Source organism: Pleurodeles waltl, chromosome 9, assembly GCF_031143425.1.
Source record: "Pleurodeles waltl isolate 20211129_DDA chromosome 9, aPleWal1.hap1.20221129, whole genome shotgun sequence".
NCBI classification, from domain to species: domain Eukaryota; kingdom Metazoa; phylum Chordata; class Amphibia; order Caudata; family Salamandridae; genus Pleurodeles; species Pleurodeles waltl.
In genome coordinates this window covers 1,022,839,048-1,022,857,341 of record NC_090448.1, presented here as the reverse complement: position 1 = coordinate 1,022,857,341, position 18,294 = coordinate 1,022,839,048, and positions in this window count along the sequence as shown.

Sequence of the window (18,294 nt, the reverse complement as noted above, 5' to 3'; positions counted from 1 at the left end):
AGCACTTGTAACCGTTTGCTGAGTTAGAGGCTGTGCAACAACAGGCTGTGCAGCAATCCATTGATTCATTACTGGAGTTATATTTGTAGCCTGTGCTGCTTGCATCGGGCTAGTAATTTGCAAAACATCTGCTAGAGCTGTGGCTATGATCACATTGTTTATTAATTGAGCTCCATCATTTGACATCAGACCCATATATGGTGGTGGACACAGACCCAATAATTCTTCTAATATTTTATAACCTGAATCAAATTTTGTTTCAATGACCACGTCTGTTTCTCCTTTCATCTTTTTCCTTACATGCTTTTTAGAATCTTTAGTTTTTATGATCTCTTCTTTTGCAAGGATAGGATATAATCTAGGACTTTCTGCTATACGTTTCCTCCATACTTGTGCTCACTAATCCCAAACTGCATCTTTGTAATTTATTATTGATCTCTTAGTTCACCTTTGAAATCTTTCCCTGTCGTGCCACCATTTACAACATGCTTCAAATTTTATGGGTGTAGTTGGCTTAATTTCTTATAAAACTTCCTGTAATCTACCAATAATCCCTAAATTAAACATTCCCCATCTAGGAAAGCTTAGTGGTCTTTTTTTCAATGATCTTGCACCATTGACAAAGCCAAACATGTATGTAATCCTTTATGAACCATCACATCAATTTCTGGTCCACCCTCTGGATGTATTTTCTCACCCTCCCTAACTGGGATCATCACATCTCCTCTCATTAGGCTTCTTTAAGCTTTGAGAACATTTCTAATGTAATTTTAAATCAAGAAATCAATAATAGGAACTTGAATATTTCAAATGTTTTAAAATTATTCTATATACGTCAGAGCATAGAACCCCTACTTGAAATTGCAATGCAGCTTAGTTATTCATCCAACCAATGATTTTGCAACTCTTGCCAAGATTCAACCTGTCACAGCGCTGCTTCAGACTAACCGACCAGTACCAGTGCAGCACCCTATGATGCAACAACTCACCCGTTGCAGTGGTTCACCCCCCTTTCCAATTTTCTCCTCTAAATGAATGAAAGACTAATCTAGAAACTAAACAACATAAAAAGACACCAGTCTATATTTGCTTTTTCTAGGGAAACTGGTAGTATAGTTCAGAAATATGAACTAGGTTTTATACCTTTGCAATGTTATTTCAAAAAGAGTTTCTCACTGATGAGTTCTCAACCTGCGGGTAATCACCTAAGCACCTTATCAGTGTTGTGTCACCTTTGAGCATCAGGCTTCACAAACAACAATTACAATTAGGACAGCCCAGACAGATTATTATGTCCCTATCTGTTCAAAGTTGATGAATTCTCATGACGTACAATTCTCCTAGCAGACAAGAATACCTTATTTTGTTCTGTATCTATTATTTTCTATCCTGAATCTTACACTACCTCTTAGTCCAATATCCTCTTTATGTCTTTGAAAATGCATATTACGCATAAACCACAGCAATTGCATACTGAAACATCATAAAAGCATTTCAATACAATTCTCAAGTCACAATGTGTTTAATTTGATAAAGCTTTATATTCACAGCTGTTGATTTCAGCAATTCTTCAAGTGCAATCTGCAACTGCTTCACAAACTGCACCTCCTCAGTCTTCCCTTATGGATTCTGGGCATCCTGTCTTTTGTCTACATTTTGGTACTTTTTATATTACTACAGTTAGTTTCCCTAACCATGGTAACCTTAATACATTTTTGGAAGAGTGGGAATCCAAAATATATTTAGATACTCCACACTTCTTAAGGCCCCCCAGGAAGGGATCTTGGGAATGGCTGTAGGATCAAGGCTACAAATTAACATCAATAATACATTCAGAGTCTATCAGAGGTCAATAACGAGAGTTAGAATTTTATTTATAATTTTAAGTTTCTTGTCTCATAGATGTTTTGTTTTTTGTAAGTTAATAATTGATTAGAGAACATTACATAGGCATGTCCTGCAATATATCCCTATTCTAATATTCTAAATCAACACATTTCAGTTTGGTAATAGTTAAATGAACACAATCTAATAGCAGTCCGGTCTGCGAATGCCATAAGCACTCATAAAGAATAATGTAACACACTTCTAATTAGAGAATAATCTATGCAGAAAACAATCATTCTGTGTCAAGAGCTCTATGAGATAGAGAGTCTGAGAATAAATCTGCAGTTGCTGTATCCCCTGCTGTCCTATCTCCCTGCCTCTCTCAATGCTATTACTAGTACCATTGCCCTCTGTCCTTTCCTTGGGAACACTTTTATATATATAACATGGAAAAATACATTTTAGCAAAGATGTTTCATTCAAGACATTAGACATCCAATCAGAAGCCATGATTTCATGTGAATGAAACACTTTCTGAATAAAGCAGTCCAAACATGTGACACACAATGTTTCATAAAACATCAAGCTGGACATTTAGGCTTTCTTTCGCATGTGCTTTACTCTGTGAAAAACATGACAATTTGTACTTTCTCGTGTTGTTCTCAGACACCTTCACACCATAAGCCTGTTCATAAAGAAGCACGTTTTTAAATTCCCAAGCAGACCACTAAAGTGGAAAGAATATAATAATATAGCTTTCTTTGTTAAAGGGGGAAGTTTGTGCCATGCATAGGCCATGCAAACATTACAATAGTAACATTTCTTTTGAATGTATTCTGAATTAAACTTAATGGAATTTGTCAACTCTAGTAAGTCAAGCAAGCCAAGCAAACATGGGTCTCAAAGTTTAGAAAGAAAAGGGTGCATTTAAACATGGTTTCTGGTTAGGCCTATTTTTCACTCACTCATGTGTTATTTAGTTAATGGATTTTTATTTTCTATAAGCTTCTCTAGCAAACCTATCACACATGCAAGTCAGTAGGTAAAAAAGAGGAAGAAGAAATGGGATGTTGTGTTTCCATGATGTTTCTCTATGGGCAGGAGCCAACCGCCATCTCCAGTCTTCTCCAAAATCATGTTCATGATCCATCTATGGTAACTCTTACAAGAGGAGAACTAAAGGTGATTACAAGCTGTCTTCAATGCACATATTCTGTTATTCACTTTTGCCAGAGTGTTTCATGTAATTCATTGAAAAAATAATATGTTGTTCCATTAGCCTCCAGATAAAATAGATTAATTAAAAGTGTCAAGCCTCCCGTAAAAGGTTGAGAATACCACACCCACACATTATAATGTTGACAAAAGACAGGGCCTGTGCAAAGATGGACATTTGCATCTATACATCAGACCCAACAAGGTGGGTAGAGCAGTGGAGGGTCTCTGGAGTACCACACAGAACACAATTTCTGCAATTTTAGGGAAGAGGAAATATTTATTTGCAGTAACCCATGGATCTCAATTCTAAAAGTAAAGGACCAGTGGGGGAGGCAAATAAATAGCATCTGCTAAAGAAACTGCAGAATAATGTTGCAAGAAGTAAATATCTGCTCAGTTCCTAAATGCCGTTATAAACAGGCCAGGTATGAGGAAAGCAGTAATGGCCTTGACCTGTTTTTTCATGTTTTTTTTAGAGAAATGTCATTCAGTACTGCAAAGCAATGGCTGGCAACTATGGGAAGCCATGATGTGCCAACCATGCTTGCCCTGCAGCAATGCAGCTTTGCAGCCTCATGCTGTAGCTGTTACCTCTCTTGCCTGTCAGCTCTCTGTTTCTGTTTTCTGATTACCCCTTCTGGCCATTTACAAAGTTTCCACAGTACCCCCAGTTCCCATTGCCTTGGAGGGGCTCAGTTCTCACTGCTGCTGGGTTTGGCTGTACCTTTAGGGGAGCCCCAAGGTGAGTTACGCTGTGTGCCTCCAACTTGAGGGTACAATTCAGCAATGCCGGGGGTTCATAGCTGAAGTAGGGGGTGAATGGTGAGGAGGCTCTTGGGCTTGTGGTGGGTCCTTCTGGTAGGCCAACTGGGTAGTGACTGTGCAGTGTAGTGACCAAGAGTTTCATACAGTGGGCGGGTCATGTCTGCTTGCACTTTGCCGCTTGACTACAACTTGACTTTACCTGCTGTAGTAGGTGGTGTGAACAGAGAGGCAGCAGACATCCCTACTCGGTCTCTAGATTTTTAGTTTTTTGGGGGGATTACTTTAAATGCTGTACTCCAGCCATTATCTACATTGGCCCCTTTCAGATGCTTTACTTCACCAGCAAGACTAAAGGATAAAGGTTAATTTAACCATATATTATGTATCATATTATAATATAGATAGATGCTCTTTGGCACTGTGTCAGAATGAAAACCAGATCCCAAAATAATTAAACAAAGTTGAGCAAAAATGGAGTCCCTACGACCACCCAATCTACAAGTCTCTTACAAGGTGAAGTTCTTTGTCAACTAAATTGACTGCACATGTCACTGAGGAAATGGGGGTTCTCACAACTTCCACTCTTTGCTCAGTTTCACCCACAGTGGCTTCTTCTCTAGCACTTAAAACATCAATAGCAGACTTACGAGATACTGTGAAGATTTCTTAGTTTTGTTGAATAAGGATCCCTCAGTTAGATCAGGGAGCAGATGGCTTTACTGTCAAAAATCAAGGATTCGGCCTAACCAATCAAGCCCCCCTGAGCAATATCTTTTAGTCCGGCACTATGGCCCTCATTACAACCCTGGCGGTCGGTGTTAAAGCGGCGGTAAAACCGCCAACAGGCCGGCGGAAAAAAATGGAATTATGAACGTGGCGGAAACCGCCAACAGGTAGGCGGAACACAATATACCACCCACAGTATCACAACAGTCCAATCCGCCACCTTTTCCGGGGCGGATTCACGGTGAACAAAAAGACGGCGGAAACAGGACTTGGAAGGGAAAACGCTCACCTCTAAACACCCCATGAGGAACCAGGACGCCATGGAACCGGAACTCCAGATACTCCCTGTCTTTGTCTTCCTGCTGCTCTACCAGGAGCACGAACGCCGGCGGTGAAGACCACGGTGAGTACCCCACCCACAACACAGGGGAGGGGGGAGGGAAAAGAGAGTGACACACACACTCAACACCCCCACTCCCACCCTCACCCACTACAACACACACACTAATACATCATGATACATTACAGTTACACCCCCCCAACCCCCCCAGAAGAATGCAAAGACAAAAGGAAATGATTTGAACGTTTGTAATCGATTAAAATCCAGTACTCAAAAAATATATATACACTATAAACAATTATATACACCATGAATACAAGTCCAAGGTATTGCACCATAAAAGTCCGTGGACCACTGGGCCCAAAATGCATGGGCGAGGCCCACACAAGATACCTGATTAAAACAGAGAGAACACTGCAGGGGCATCAGATAGAAATACAGGCACATCAGGGGGAAAGGAAGGGGGGGACACCTCAGCCTGATGAGTGCACGACGCCAGATCCACGAGGGGGCTCCATGCCCACTGCTGTATCCTGGGGAGTGCAAAGCCACAGTCTCACAAGTCTCTCCAGTGGGTGGTTTGCCCACTGCTTTATCCTGGGGGGAGTGCAAAGCCACAGTCTCACAAGTCTCTCCAGTGGGTAGTTTGCCCACTGCTTTATCCTGGGGAGTGCAAAACCACAGTCTCTCTAGTGGATAACAGTTTCCACTGGTTCTGTAGGGGGCTTTGTGCCCAGAGTGCTTCATCCTGCCAAGGACAGAGGTAGTGGATGTGAATCTCCACTGGCTCTGGAGGGGGCTTTGTGCCCAGAGTGCTTCTTCCTGCTCGTGGCGGCCTCAGTAGCGTCAGAGCTGTCGACGCTCATTGGCCTGCGGTGCTGGTGGCGGCGGTGTCCTTGGCAGCGGTGCTTGTGGCGATGGTGTCCTTGGCAGCGCTGCTTGTGGCGGCGGTGTCCTTGGCAGCGGTGCTTGTGGCGGCGGTGTCCTGTGAAGCGGTGCTGGTGGCAGCAGTGTCCTTGGCAGCAGTGCTTGTGGCGGCGGTGTCCTTGGCAGCGGTGCTTGTGGCGGCGGTGTCCTGTGAAGCGGTTCTGGTGGCGGCGGTGTCCTTGGCAGCGGTGCTTGTGGCGGCAGTGTGCGGTGCTGGTGGCGGCGGTGTCGTGTGAAGCGGTGCTGGTGGCGGTTTTGTCCGCCGTACAGGTTTTCGGCGACTTGCCTGTCTTTCTGTGCCCCTTCCCCACCTTGGATGGTGGCGCAGCTGTCTTCCCACTCCCAACTGTCATCCTGGGAGAGCCTTTGGTGGTAGATGTTTTTACTTTCTCCCACCGGCAGGGGCCAACTTTTTATGCTTCTGAGGTGAGGGACTGTCCGTGGTCTGGCTTCTTGGCACACTGGTTGCCCTGCTGCTTGGTGCACTCCAGAAGCCGGATACTGCTGGCACCACTGTTCCCGCTGATGTTGTGGCTGAGGTGCTGGTTTGGGACCTGGAAAGGCAGGTCCTAGGGGACTGAAGGGGTTGGAGAGGTGAGGGGAAGAGGTCAAGGTTGGACAGGAAACGTTTTTTGGACACACTGGGACGGGTAGATGGAGGGGGTTTGGGAGTCGAGGAAGAGGTAGTGGTTGTAGGAGGTGTACGTTTGCTGACTTTGGGTGAAGGAGCATGGCCTGGAGGCTGTCGTTAGGTGGATGGATGTTGGGTGGGTGTGTGGCTGCGTTTGTGTGCCTTGGGAGGTGGGCTCACAGGCACACTGTGAGAGGACACAGGGGATGTGTGAATGGTAGTGGGGGTGGTGAGTGCAAGTGAGTGGGATGTGGTGATGGGGTTGCCGGTGATGGACGTAATGGCTGAAGATGTAGTGCATGCAGGTGTGAGTGGAAACGAGACAGGAAGGGAGGAGTGAGACGAGGAGGAGGGGGACACAGGGGAGGCAGTGGATGTTGGTATGTGTGCATGGGTATGATGCTTGTGTGAGTGCCTGTGGGATGTGTGGTGCTCATGTGATGCTTGTGTGTTGAGGTGGGTGCATGCTGGTCTGATGGTGTGCTTGGGATAGGCTGAGGTACAGGTGTTTGGGTCTGGGTGGAGGAAGTTGGAGGGGGAGGCTGGACACAGGGACAATGGCTGCCATCAGTGCTGAGGTCAGAGTCTGAGAAGCTCGCTGTTGGGCTGCCTGACCAGAATTAATGCCCTACAGGTATGCATTGGTCTGTTGCAACTGCTTCTCTACACCCTGGATGGCATTCAAAATGGTAGACTGCCCAACAGTGAAGGACCTGAGGAGGTCAATGGCCTCCTAACTGAGGGCAGCAGGGCTGACAGGGGCAGGGGCTGAGGTGCTTGGGGTGAAGGAGATGCCCACCCTCCTGGGTGAGCGGCCACGGGGCACACGCTGAGGGGCTGCTGGGAGGGCGGTGCTGGTAGGGGGGTGGCGGCTGTACCTGTAGATGCGGTGGGCACAGAGGAGCCCACCACCACAAGGGAGCTCCCATCAGAGGAGGAGTCCGTGTTGATGGTCTCAGCTCCTGTCCCCGCCGTGGAGCTCCCCTCGCCCTCCGTCCCACTGGTGGCTTCAGACTCCATCGTATCGCCCTCCAGGGCCATGTGGGATGCAGCTCCCGCCTGCTCCGGTGTAACTGCTCCTCCACCTGATGATGCTAATGCACACAAGAACAGGGAGACCACAAAAAGTGGGGGGAAGACAGAAGAAAGACATGTTGAGTGCATGCAATACTGCTACCGTTGGCGGACACTACAGACACAGAAGCCCCCTGCACTACGCGGTGCACTTTGAGTTCCCTAATTAATCACAGGGACATGGGGTACAAGGCCTATGCCCGATTGCTGCACACATGGAAGTCACAGGAGCCTGACTAGGTGTAGTTGGCTCTGAACACAAGTGGGGTGGGGTGCCACATGGCCTGCCTTACAAAGGGACCTTGCCTACTAAACTAGCCCTGGCCTAGGGGAAACCACGGCCCAACTCCCCCACCCAGACACCTCCAATGTGCGCTGATTCAGCTGAATGAGAGTGTAATCACCCTCTTGTGGCTGCTGTGATGCCCTCAAGCGCCCATCTGACTCCGGATAGGCTACCGCCAGGATCCGGAACATCAGGGGGGTCATGGTGCGACGGGCACCCCTCCCACGTTGGGAGGCCATCGCCAGCTGGGCCTCCGCCGTCTTCTTGCTTTAGCGGCGAATGTCCTCCCATCTTTTCCAGCAGTGGGTGCTCTGTCTGTGGTGGACCCCCAGGGTCCGGACTTCCTTAGCGATGGCACGCCAAATATTCTTCTTCTGGTGGGCGCTGACCTACAGGAATAGTACATGGGAAAAGTAGAAGATATAACTGTCCGCACCGTCACAGTCATTGGCCCGCATCCCTACCCTTGACATGACGCACATGCACTCACCGTCGTTTCATGCACGCCTCATTATCCCCCCCTCTATCTTCCATCCACACCACTCCACACAAGCATTGCCCATTCGGCATGCTCACAGTGTACTTACCTGTTTGTCTGGAGGACCGTAGGGTAGCGTATACTGGGGGAGGACCCCATCCACTAGTTTCTCCAACTCCTCTGTGGTGAAGGCAGGGGCCCTTTCCCCAGACACATGAGTCATTGTCTCTTCCAGACTGAGGTCACAGCAGCACTTGCAGTGTAGGCCCTCTCCTGTCGAAGATCAGGTATCAAGTGAGTGAACAGAGAGAAAATGGCAGTGACATCCATGGTGGTGCATACCGTCACCGCCGGCGTACATCGTCATTGGCTCCTGGGACCCATAGGGTCCAATGTTAACCAATGCAGGATTGCGCCGCGGTCTTCGACCGCCTACCGCGACGGTGTACAACGCCAGCGCAGTTACCTCATATCCCCTTGTCCCACATTACAGGTCAGGCAGCCGCCATTTCAGGGGGCCACATGGCATTAATTTTAAATGCGTCACACATATCTAGGACTTGCATACACACTAATACAGGCACATAGCAGCTAAAAAAAATTGTGGAATAAAGTTGTGTTTTCGTACCTCAGTGTTGGCTGACTCTCTGCTCGCTGTTCTCCTCCATAGAGCACGTCCGCTGGGGTCCTGCAGGGGTGTAAAGGCATGATTATTGCATCTGTGTGTGCCATGGTGTGCAATGGGTGGGTGACCCTGTACCCCAGTGCTTGCATTCTTGGTTAGGACCTTGGTCCATATGTACGAACACATTTCCCCATTGACACAGAATGGGAAAAACCCTTTGCTACATCTGGCCCCTTGTGTGCTAAATGTTTAGGGGTGTGTGTGGGTATGTGCAGTGGCCATGCATTGGTGATGGGTGTCCATGCTTTGGTGTTGCATGCAGGGCTTGGTGTTGGGATGGGTGGGTTGGGATAGAGGGACATATGTGAGGAGTTGGAGTGATGGGGGTGAGGGTGGGGGTATGTGATAGCATGCAGGTAGGGTGGGGAATGAAGTAGTGAAAGATTTGCCTTACCAGAGTCCATTCCTCCAGCTACTCCTGCAAGGCCCTCAGGATGCAGTATAGCCAAGACCTGCTCCTCCCATGTTGTTAGTTGTGGGGGAGGAGGTGGGGGGTCAGCCGCCAGTCCTCTGAACCGCGATGTGGTGTCTTGAGACCACAGAACGCACCTTCCCCCGTAGGTCGTTGCACCTCTTCCTGATGTCATCCCTAGTTCTTGGATGCTGTCCCACTGCGTTGACCCTGTCCACGATTCTGCACCATAGCTCCATCTTCCTAGCTATGGTGGTGTGCTGCACCTGTGATCCGAATAGCTGTGGCTCTACCCGGATGATTTCCTCCACCATGACCCTGAGCTCCTCCTGCCATGGGGTGCTGTGGGTGATGTGTGGGGTGGTGTGTGTTGCGATGTGTGGGGTGATGTTTAGGGGTGTGTGGTGTTTTGTGCATGGATGTTGTGTGAGTGATGGTGTTGAGTGCCTCTGGATGCTAGTTTGTAGATGGTGGTGTCTCTCTCTGCCCTCAGTCGCAATTGTGGTCGGAAGGGTTTGTGGGTGATGTGGGTGTGTGTTTTATATTGTATTGGGTGTGTGGGAGTGGTGTGTGTATGTGTGTCAGGTATGTGTATTTGGAATTGTCCAATGTGGTAGTGTTTTGTAAATGTGTGTGTATTTTGAGCGCGGCGGTGTGTACTGACAATGGAATACCGCGGTTGAAAGACCGCTGCGTGGATTTGTGGGTCGTGATAGTGTGGGCGTATTCCTATTGGCATGACGGTGTCGGTTTTGTTATCGCCAGTTTATCACTGACCTTTGGTGTGGCGGACTTGTGTGGGTGTCTAAATTTTGGCGGATTCCGAGCTGTAGGTTGTAATAGCTGTGGCGGAATTCCGCGGCGGTGTGTTGGCGGTCTTCTGCAAGGTGGTAAGTGGCATTTACCGCCAATGTTGTAATGTCCCCCTATATCTGGACACAGCTAAATGAATGAATCCATCATTGGTAGAGAGTTAGACAGTTATGAGTCTTTGAGCATAAGTGTGTTACAAATTAATTGGAAATGTACACTCGCTTGATGATTCTGATTTGATATATGTAGTGGTAGGCCTTCTGGGGCAACAGCAACAATGTTGATTCCCATAAATCATCCTTGCCAGAACTTACTACAGGCCAGTTTATTCCAACCCAAATGGACTGCTACAGGACATTGTCCCTCCTGTATATCCAGTTTTATCTGCAGTGCGTGCTATCTCTTCTATCTTAAAGCAAATGAATAATACATTGAATGATCAATCTAATTTACTCACTGAACAGATTTCACTATTAAGCAGTATTAAATTCGATCTCAAACCATTACAGGTAATCACTAAACATTTATCTAATGTAGATTTAATATTACAAAATTGCAAGACTAATATTTCCAGGTTATCTTTCCTGGATGATATTATCTACCTGATTCAAAAACTACCTGGGAAACCGTTTTCTAATATTTATCATAAACAATTTAAATCTCAGGAAGAGAAAGAAACTGAGAATGCCCATATGAATGAGGACATTGAGGAAAATTACACTCACATTACAATATTATCTTCACAGAGTACAATTGTGCTCAAACTTATTCAACTAGATGATTAACTAAGGTCACAGACCTCTAACAGTCAAACATTCATGGCTGAAATATCAAATGCCATTAATGAGCCTACAACAGAAATCAAGTCTTGCCTCAGCAAGAGGTGGAAAAATAAATTGGTGAAGTTGAACAAAAAAAATCAGTCTCCAGGAAACTGTAACAGGTAACTTATCAACAGAACTACCTGGTTCTTTGGAGAGTCAATAATGTTTTTCTATTTTTAATCATGCCAATTTAAATAATCAAAACAAAGAGTCCAAACCACAACCAGTTTCACCAAGGGGAGATTCATGTTCCCTAGGAGCAGAACAGAAAGAGGACAGACTCCGTGTAACTGGAGATACAAATATACATGCAACAACGGTCAACAATGAAAATATTTCTGTAGGATCAGCCCCACTGTATAGTTAATTATTTGCTGGGACAACAATTAACTTAGTTGATTAATTGCACCAATCAAATTCTGTATCAAATTAACAAGTCTTCCTATGTTGCTCATTGAATGTTATTACAAATATTACAAATGGCCTGGCAACATTAGCCAGGACAGCTTTTCATCCAGCTGATAGATTCCCATTAAAGCATAATCACCAAAACATTCTTCCAAGTCAGAAACTCATGAAGTCTGATTGTAAAATGCCCAGTATTGTATAGAACATGAAGCCAACCAATAAAGAAGTTAGATATCATTTTTTTAGCAAGATATCTACTGAAAACACCACCAAATATTATGTGTCCAGTTCTTTGGATGACAACAAATGAACAACTTTGAGGGAGACATGTTAGACCTTATGAAATGTGAGTTAATCCCCAAATAAATATCTGAGGGGAAACATAACATTCTGAATCAGCAAAACATATTAAGGCTGCTTGTTAATTTTCCAGAATTATAAAACATTGACTCTGGTTCTCTACTTGGAGTTTATTTTTTACCGCAGTCCGATGGAGATGCAACCATTACATGGGCAAGCAGGTCAATCTCATCTAAAATTTGGGAAATAACCCTGAGGCAAGTAACTAAGCCATAATACTAGTATGTTTTCCAAGACAAAAGCCTCTGCTGTGCCCATTCCAAGTCCTTATTAACTAAGAAAACACATTTCAAAATTCCAGATGACCAGAATTGTTTTGAAGATTTGACAATCAGTATTAACGGTCACAAAATGGTCAACTGCAGTGTTAGGAGATCATCTACTTTGATGGCACAGAATCTCAACGAGCATGAACCATAAGCTGGTCACAAATAAGGTATCTAATCTTGGCACTTCAACTCAAGAGGGTCTTACAATATGCTCTTGGATTATAGCCAGAGATGAGAGACCCCTCTTAAATAATTTGAAAGCCTTCTTTAAGAATTACTTGTAATTTGTTTACAAGAATTATGGAAAACAACATCTTTCAACATGCCCGATTTCACAACCTTTGAAGTTCCAGCAATCAAAAACCTATTTGGTAGACCAAGGGTTGCACTGATTATCCTATTTAACACCAATTTATGGATGAAAAAAATATCCAGCAAACACTCAGGTCAATTTATAAATATATTTTACCAGTTCTACAGAAGGATAAACAAAACAAACGTACTTCTTATCATAAATATATACCTCTCACCATCACTAATCAGGAACAGAGTTCAATATCGTTGCCTGTCGGATGATCTGGAGGAAATCATAGAACTCAAAGCCAGCTGTCCAATAATTTGAACTGGAAACTTTAATCAGAACCTGTTGTTTCATATAATTAATAAGTCAACACCCACAGATCTGTCTAATAAGTTATAAATTATTCCATAAGTGTCCTCGAACAGTATTAGTAGAAATCCTACACCCACAGAAAAGTATACTCTTACTGAACTGTACAGCATAGGTTTTTGATCTTTAAAAGGAAGGGTAGAGTACAATCAACCTGTTCTTCCAACTTTCTGCATCAGTCATCAGAAATCAACATTAGACTATTCCATCTTACGCTACTCACAATTTCTTCTCTGTAAGAAAAATAGGATCATTTGCAGAAATGAGAGCGACAATGATCCTCAGGTGATTATACTAGCAATGAGCTTCAATCAATTTCCTCCTAAAATTAGTATAATTCTCAGTCAATTAGCTATTATACATAATAGGAACTTCTTTTGAAACGGGAATCTCACCACTAGGCTATCACAGTTGAAACATGAAAAATGTATAACTGGGTTTATAGAAAGCCAGAAAAGACATGACCTTGGGATGGTGAATTGGCTAGAAGACTGAGATGTCTTCTTAGGGAATGTTTTGAAGTTCGCTTGTCAGAAATGCTCTGTAAAACCCATTGATCAGCATGAATGGTGTAAATAACCTCAGACACAGAGGGTAAAAGAGGCAAAGCGAGTGCACCAGAAAATTTTACGACAACTATTAAAGCAACCCGCTCACCAGACACAAAGTCAAGATTAAACAAGCAAAGCAAAGCTATGATTTTCTCAGATTTGGAAATATATTCACTACGATGATACATGGACAAATCTTATTGAGGCAGTTAAATCCAATCAATTCCAATTAACCTGGTCCTTGCTCAGTAATGGAATGAATGTTTACAGAACTGCTAATGATCATTTCATTCCCTTTGAGAATATTTATCTAGGCAACAGTAATCTCCTTCCGAATAGCCATATATACATCACTACTACTTTTCATTTAACTCAAGATTAAATTGCTTTTGGTGTAATAAATAATTGGTCTTCTCAGGCTTCTGGATGAATAGCTTGTCTAGTATCAATATGAAACATGGTCCAACGCTCTGGAGTTCCTTTTTATATCATGTGTTTCCACAAATGTTGCTGCATGGTATTATTCCATCAACTTGAAAAAGGATCCATTATCTATCTAATACACCAAAAGGGTTTTTGGAAATGGCCCTTTTTGCAGGGTTATCCCCAAACTCTTTGCTTCCGACCTCCTGTTTTGATCCTGTGCTGCGTTTTGGTTTTGATGACCAGTGGTGAAGAGCAAGTGCTCTCTGTGCAAATGGTATTGGTGATTGGTTTATCCATGATTGACATATTTGATTTACCGGTAAGTGCCTAGTAACCTGCACTGTGTGTGCCCAGGGCCTGTAAATCCAATGCTACTAGTGGGCCTACAGCAATGATTGTGTCACCCACACAAGTAAAGCTATAAACATAACTCAGACCTGCCACTGCATTGTCTGTGTGTGCAGTTTTAAAGTTTGATCTGGCAAGTGTACTCACTTGCCAAACCCAAATCTTCGCTTTTACTGTTAGGAGTCCGCCCTAGGGAGTCCGATGGGCAGGGTGCAGTGTATTTAAAAGGTAGGACATGCACTGGTGTGTCTTACATGTACTGATATTGAAATACTGTTACATTCAGTTCTCACAATTTCAAGGACTAACTCTCCAAAGAAATAAGGGGTTGCCTTGAATATCTATTAAGTGTAATTTTCCATTGGGAGCAGATAGAGATCTGGAATTTGGGGTCTCTGAACTCATAATTTTAAAATATATATTTTGGTGAAGTTGTTTTTTATATTGTACATTTGAAAGTTTCATTTTTAGAAAGTGGGCATTTTTTGGCTTAACCATTCTTTGCCTCACCTTGTCTGTGGAATACATGTCTGGGTCAGGATGACAGTTGGGCTGTATGCAGATTAACTCTAAACAGTCACACAAAGGGAGCTGAGGTGTGCACTGCATATCCTGATGGGTTTTCCTAGGCTAGAGTAGTGGAGGAGCTGACACTTACACCTGAATAGGACTGTGTCTGTCCTCATACAAAGCAGTCCCCAAACCGCTGGGGTGTGTCTTGGACCAGAGCAGAAAAGACAGGGTCTTGCGCACTACAAAAACTTTCCTTTGAAGTTTGACTACTTCAAAAGCAGAAATGAGTATAAGTATTGGACCTCAGAGACTACAACTTTAGAATCCATCTGGACTGAGAACATTCTGCCAGGAAGAAGAGATAGGGTGTTGTGAAGGGACTGCGGATCTGCCTGTTGCTGTGCTGTGCTGGCCTGCTACTTGCTGCTTCTGTCCAGGGAGGGAAAGGACTGGACTTAGCTTTCAACATCCTGCATCTAAATGTTCTCAAAGGGCTTGTACTGCCTCTTGTTAAGAAATCTCAGGGACTTCAAAGACTTTGGGCCTGATTCCGACCCCGGCGGTCCTTCGGGGTCGGCGGGAGCACCGCCAACAGGCTGGCGGTGCTCCACAGGGTATTCTGACCGCGGCGGTTCAGCCGCGGCCAGAAAGGGAAAACCGGCGGTCTCCCGCCGGTTTTCCGCTGGCCTGTAGAATCCTCCATGGCGGCGCAGCTTGCTGCGCCGCCATGGGGATTCTGACCCCCATACCGCCATCCTGTTCCTGGCGGCTTCGGCCGCCAGGAACAGGATGGCGGTATGGGGTGTTGTGGGGCCCCTGGGGGCCCCTGCAGTGCCCATACCAAAGGTATGGGCACTGCAGGGGCCCCTGTAAGAGGGCCCCACCCTGAATTTCAGTGTCTGCTTAGCAGACACTGAAATTCACGACGGGTTACTGCACCCGTCGCACATCCTCCACTCCGCTGGCTCCATTCGGAGCCGGCATCCTCATGGAGGGGTGTTTCCCACTGGGCTGGCGGGCGGCCTGTTGGCGGTCGCCCGCCAGCCCAGTGGGAAACCCAGAATACCCGCGGAGGTCTTTTGACCGCACAGCGGTATTCTGGCGGTTCCCTCCAGGCGGGCGGCTCCCGCCGCCCGCCGGGGTCAGAATGACCCCCTTTATCTGCCAGAACCTGGGATCTCTTGCTGAGAGTCCTGACTTGCCAAGTGGTCCCAAATCCAGTCCCGGGACTCTCAGGAGTGAGTTCAGGTACAACCAAGGAGAAACCAAGTACCTCAACTCCAGAGTAACTTCGGAGCTAGAGCCTGCTCCAGAGCTGTGGTCCCTGCTGTATGTGACAATCTGGGACTGATGCTGCAGGCCCGATGCCCCTGCAATACCTCTAAAGTCCCACCACGTCATGAGTCCCGAGGGCTGTGTCACCAACGCCCATGACACTCAACTCTGCTGCAGCACATGTGGCCTAGTGGTGTGCTTGTGACACTGCGAAGCCGACGCAGCTCAGCTTGACCTCCTGGACTTATCGACCCCAGCCGGATCATAAGGAACCGATGCTGCACTTCTGACTTTGCATCACCTCCCTTGGTACCATAATTAACTGATGCCTCAATTCTCCTGCCTAGCAGTAAGGAAGCAATTAAGGAACTGTTGCCGCACTGGCTCCAGCAATGCCTCACCTCCCTATTATGATCTATGTGCTTTACTGAGATCTAATCTTTGAAAATTCATATCTTTACTCCTGTATGCTGGATTTTTGTAGTTTTGGTCTTTTTTCTCATTTTTTTTTGCCTATTTTGCTAAACTAGTGTGGAGTACTTTTATGGTGTTTTCACTGTGTATGTACAAATACTTTACACATTGACTCAGAGATAAGCTTGACTGCTTGTGCCAAGCTACCAATGGGGTGAGTAGGGGTGATCTTAGCTGCATGGCTCCCTTACCCTGGCTAGCGTGAGGATCCCAACTAGGACAGGACAGGGTGTAAACTACTGCCAACGAGGGACTCCATTTCTAACAAGGGGTAAGGAACTACAGACTTAGGCCCTCATTATGACATTGGCGTAAAATCCCACTTACTGCCACACTGACTGCCGGCAAGTTACCGCCGCCGCCGCAGATATCCGTTCCCCCTATTATGACACATACACACCAATCCGTCAGTATTCAGCCACAGACACATATCCGCAACACCAAAGGTCAGTGATAAACTGGCGGTATCAAAACCCACACCGTTACACCAACAGAACTACGCTCATCACATTGTGACTCACGAATCACCATGGCAGACATTCAACTGTGGTAAACCATTGGCGGTACATACCGCTGCTCTCAAAATGGACACTCACAAACAAAACAACAGCACATTGGACAATTCAAACAACACACACCCACAACACTATAAAACACACACCCACATTACCCACAACCCTTTACAAACAACAATTAATGCTAGGAGATTGACACCAAAATCAATGACACAACCAGAGCCACACACTATGCACTCATGCACCCCACATCACACACCTCAACACATTACCCAACACACCCTCACCTACACACCTCACACAACACCCATGTCACCACAAAGACACCTCCACTTCACAGAGGAGGAGCTAAGGGTCATGGTGGAGGAAATCATCAAGGTAGAGCCACAGCTATTTGGAGCACAGGTGCAGCAAATATCGATAACTAGGAAGATGGAGTTATGTCAGAGAATCTTGGACAGGGTCAATTTCGTGGGACAGCACCCAAGAACTAGGGATGACATCAGGAAGAGGTGGAACGACCTACGGGGGAAGGTAAGCTTCACTGCAGCAAGACACCAGCTCGCTGTACAGAGGACTGGCAGTGGACCCCCACCTCCTCCCACACAGCTAACAGCATGGGAGGACCAAGTATTGGCAATCCTGCAATCCTGAGGGCCTGGCCGGAGTTGGAGGACTGGACTCTGGTAAGTCAACTCTCTACTACTACTACCCCCCTACCTGCATGCCATCACATACCCACACCCTCACCCGCACTTAGATCACTCCACTCCATCCCACAGATCCCACCATCACATCTCACTCATCCCAATGCCAAGCCCTGCATGCTCTACCAATGCATGGACACCCCTCACAGCCCTTCATGGACACTCATTACTAAAGCATGAACACCATAGAGAACTAACCATCCTGTCATACACCACCATACTACACAAGTGAAAACTGCCAGGGCAAATCCAACCAAAGATGGCAAGCCACGGATGCACAATACGTCAGACACAGAAACCATAACACATCCTTTACATCCCCACAGGTATCCCAACCAATGTCAGTGGAGAGGTGGTGCCAGCAATATCCAGTCCCCCAACGGAAGAAGCCCACAGTAATGACAGCAACTCAGGTCTTTACCCCATCAGGAAACACCACCACAGCACCCACCCAACATACCCACACCTCTGTCCCCAGGACACGTCAATCAGCAGTGTGTCCACCTCTACAGGGACCCTGACCGCAACTCATACCCAAGACAATCAGAGACCTGTAGTCAGTGGGCACACGGGTCAGGGGACAGAGGCACAGGCCAACATGGAAGATGGGAGGACTGCTGTGCACCAGGGGGAGGACAGGCCCAGGGAACCGACTCTCCAGGAGGCACTTCAAGAGTTCCTGGGAGCCTATCAACATTCCCAGGACATGATGGGCCAGATCCTGGACAATTTGCAGGAGAACAGGTGGCTGCAGGAGGGACAGTACCAGGGG